Source organism: Pseudoliparis swirei, unplaced genomic scaffold (genome assembly GCF_029220125.1).
Source record: "Pseudoliparis swirei isolate HS2019 ecotype Mariana Trench unplaced genomic scaffold, NWPU_hadal_v1 hadal_26, whole genome shotgun sequence".
NCBI lineage: Eukaryota > Metazoa > Chordata > Actinopteri > Perciformes > Liparidae > Pseudoliparis > Pseudoliparis swirei.
In genome coordinates, this window is record NW_026613262.1 from 604,724 (window position 1) to 608,951 (window position 4,228).

The 4,228-nt window shown below is 41.6% G+C and overlaps 1 long non-coding RNA gene across 3 annotated transcripts; it reads left to right on the forward strand.

Annotated features, from left to right (window-relative positions):
- Nucleotides 1–2,407: 2,407 nt before the first annotated feature.
- Nucleotides 2,408–3,753, forward strand: LOC130191081 (uncharacterized). 3 transcript variants are annotated; one of them, XR_008831102.1, is made up of 5 exons: nucleotides 2,408–2,566; nucleotides 2,690–2,778; nucleotides 3,176–3,226; nucleotides 3,348–3,426; nucleotides 3,731–3,753. It is a non-coding gene; the product is annotated as an uncharacterized LOC130191081 (long non-coding RNA). The 3 variants fall into 3 exon arrangements; XR_008831103.1 differs by having other exon boundaries at nucleotides 3,176–3,222; XR_008831101.1 differs by lacking the exon at nucleotides 3,176–3,226.
- Nucleotides 3,754–4,228: the final 475 nt, after the last annotated feature.

Genomic DNA, 4,228 nt, shown 5'->3' on the forward strand with positions numbered 1-4,228 from the left:
CCTCCGTCTCCTCTTTCTCCGACTCCCGGTCGATGTCTTCTCGGTCTCTCCCAACGCACCTCTCCGTTTCTCTCGCCTCCGGTGCCTCTCTCTCTCTGTCCCTCTGCTCTTTTATTACTGATAGCTTCAGATGTCCCACCTGACAGCTTCCCCGATTTCAGCCAGTTTAACATATTTTCATGGATGTTGCTGAATGAATGAAATTACGTTAGGTGCACAAGCTAGGCTAGCTAGTTTGTAAAAAAGACAGTCTGGCGGCGGACCGAAGTGCATCTATTTATTAAATTGTACGTTTTTAATTTTAAATGTAAATCTTACAAAGGGAATTTTTATAATTAAAAAATCCTACTTAATTTTTTTTCAATTATGTTTAACATTAATTATTACACCATTAGACCACCATTACATTTTTCCTCGCACCCCAGGTGTGTGCCCACTTTGGGAATCCCTGCTCTAAGGTAAATGGGGCATCACTAGGACTATTCGTATCGTCTCTCTTTCCAAGAACATCGGGGTGAGCTGATGGCGTCCTTTCCCGTCCTCTCTTACCTTCTACCGTCAGGTTGTCAGCGCTGTGGATTTCTGTTGGTGCTTTTGCAATCCTCTCCCCATCTGCCCTTTCCTCCCCCTCTTCAACACTGGATACTGCCACACTTTCCTCATTCCTCTCATGCTTCTAATCATTTCTAATCATCCCCCAAATCTCTCCCACAGGTGTTGCTCTTCCAATTCTGCTACAATAATTCTGCCAGCTTTCCCTTTTTGCTTTACGAATGATTCTACGAACCTTTGCTTGTGCTGCTTGTATTCTATTAAAGTTTGGAAATGATGCGATCTTCTTAATACCTTCAGAGCTTTGTTCCTTTCTTTCACTGCTCTCCCACACTCCTCAGTCCACCAGGGGACTGCCTTTCTTTTCATCCTTCCTTTACTTTTAGAAATTGTTTTCTTCGCTGCTTCCAGTATTTTAAATGTCATTTTTATATCAACCTCGTCGACATCTTCATTTTAGTCTGTAACGGATCCCCGTATATCAATCGGCGTGAGACTTTACTGCTGCACTGTAAAATGTAATAGTAAAGTTTAGTTTAAAAAATTAGTGAGCTTTACTCATTTCTGCTTACTTTGTTGACCTTACTTTAAGAAACTTAGTAAAGAACACTTTTTGGTGAGTAAAGTTATTAAACTTATTATCTCAAGTAAGCTTTACTTTAAAAAATGGAGGCGGCGGAAGAAACTCGGGACTCGAAGCACTCGGCTCGGCACTCAGCGCATGCGGTCGACCACTGAAGGCGTTCTTTGGCGGAGACGGATTGGCGGCGAGAAGGCAGTGCAGGTGTGCGAGTTACTTTCAGGTAAGTTTCAGCGTCTCAACGTTTTGCCGTTCATGTCCTGAGTAAACATCGTATCTTCGCCATATTGTTCATATGTATATTCGTAGTTGAATGTTAACTACATTTAATGTAAGCTAGCTAGAACCCAAAACAAGCACGGTCAATGTTAATGGCGGACATCGTCGTGGCTGTCTCCGCAGCGTGTGCATTAACGCGCACTACGGAGTCACACAACGCTACTGTCACTGAGTTAAGAGAATGCAATGTCAGGTTGAATGTAACTATAATGTAATGGTACTACTTTATAGACATGCGGGTGATCAAGGCATGTGTGATCAGAGGGGCGTGGGCGGGCCCGCTCTTGGAGTTACCCGAATCCAGTCAGTCACGGTGTTATGTATGGTTCAGCTAATAAAGATACTTGGAGATACAACGGGCTCAAAACCCTATTATTCCATAACACTACAGTAACGAGGAATAATTCAACCACAACCGTATGATGGAGAACTTCGCCACAGCGAATGTGGTACAACGTTTTTTTATTTTTTACTTGAACATCATTTCTTATTTTGTGATATTTAATGGAAATGACATCCATGATAACCAATAGCAAGTTTGAAACTAAGCTCCCTGCCAACCTCCCTACAGACTATTTATGACTTCAATCTATCTATCTATCTATATCTAGGATAAGCATTTGTAATCATGTTTGTCTGTGAAATCTTCCATTAAACTGATGGCTTTTGCCGTAAAAATGCATCTTCGAGGAGTTATTTGCAGTTTGACTAATTGCTTTTGTTGTTTCTTTTGTAGGCTTTGAAAACCTGGCAATGAATTGTAAGTATTGCTTATTTTCTTCTACAGTACTGCATAACACATGGGCGTTGCCAGATTGAGTCCATGTCTTCAGAGTGTCTCCTGTGACGACCATGAAGGAACGATGAGGGGAGCTGATGTAATCTGTTCAATCTAGAAGCCACTAGTTTTCTGCCCAGTGTGATGTAGTATGTTGTAATGTGTTTACTGTAGGTCTAATATGACTAAATATTAATTTATTTCAATTTCCGTTAGATTCTTCTGAGTTCTGTAAACATCAAGCAAAAATCTGAGTTGCAATCAGAGTTCTTCAAAGATCTCGACAAATACACTCCTCGCTTCCTGGAGAAGTTCAAGACCCAGAGGGGGAAAGTGTCGGACAGAAACTTGAATATCTGCAACAAGTCACACCTGGGGTAAGTTTCTCAAGCAGTCATTTTTCTTTATGTGGTTAATAAACTAGTGTCACAGCATGCAGAGCTGTCAAATGATTGTCCTTTAACACTTGTGAATTGTGTGTGTTTAAAATGTTTTTTTAGAGTACAGATGTGACTGGGAGGTGAACAGCAGTCCTCCGTGGCTCTCCCGTCATCCTTGGAGATAACAACGCAGACTTCTTCAAGAATTTGTAAGTAGACTTTAGTCAAAATTATTTAATTCCACACCACAGGATGCCCAATCTATCTCATGTGTTCTGCCTGTTAATCTTTTGGTATTGGCTACTTCTCTTCCAATCAGTGCTTCTACTTTTTGATTCACTTATCCCTGATTGGGGCCCTTTTAGTGGGATCTCCCGTCTTTCCAGTTGCAGCTCTCTAGTCACCCCATTCAAAACCCAAAGGCCTTCAAAATAAATAATTACAAATCATATCACACCTAAATGGGCATCTGTACACCTTCACATGTCTGCATGATGGTAGAGGGGTTCTACTAATATCTCCTGTTACCAAAAAAGGGTTTTCACTTGTAACATTATCGCTATTTCTTTGTTGCTTTTGGGCAATATGCTCGCTCTACTGCCACAGGAGGTTCAGGAGCAGCCAATATGATGCAGGTGTGACGGCTGAAGATGGTAGGTACCTGTTCAGCCTCCTGTGGTGGGTAGCATTTCAAAGCAGCAGTGACAAAGAAATGTGGATGTTTACCACGAATATGGTTGGTTGCCCACGATTAAACTTTGGTCTTTCTTTATTGAAGGTGTGAGTTTAGGATGGCGTGAAGCTTCGACTTGACCCTATGGAAACACAGCAGATGCCACCAAAGGGTCCTGATCGGGGTGTGTTGTGATGCAACTGCATCCACCTGTTCTCAGGCCCTTCTACATTCTGTTGTTTACATTTGCTCTATTATTGTTGTTCCATTCAAATATCCCTATTTGTAAATATGATAATTCATATTCTTTATTATTAGCTTTGCAATCATTCAGTGAATCACATGATCAATGAATTAATCATCGCTCACTCCTGAGCATCTTTCACTTGATTATCAAATATCAGAATCCAAGTAACCATTGTGTGTTCTACCATAGAAATGCAACGTGAAATTTGACATGTAATTGTGTTTTATGCTGCTCTTATTAGGACTCTGATGACCTTCTGGACGTCCCACACCTCCATTGGGACCTGACGTGCTGGAAGACATCGTGGCCTCCTCACTGCTGGACCTGAGTCTACAGCTACTGCCGTTGTTTGGGAGGAGCAGTCGTGATGGGTGACCGTGATGATCTTCCCATGCCCTGTGGCTACTCTTCGGACTTATGTTACCCTGAATTTGGAGTATCCTCAACGAGTGAGGAACACCTTCTGAATTTATTCATAGAGTGCTTCCCACTTGGACCAAAACCCTAAAATACAATCACTCAAAATCTACTGATGCCATAAGGGACTGTGTTCATGATGTGCAGTCAGGCCGAGAACTTCACCCTTCTATCTCCAATGGAACTCTTTTATAGAAAATGTCTGTTTTTGTTGTTTTTCTGTGAAATTTAGCAAATGCCGAAAACGCTGTGTTCATCATATTTCTGCGTTACAAAACCTAATCTGGCAACATGTCCAGCGTTTTAAGCGTTGTTTGAGTTT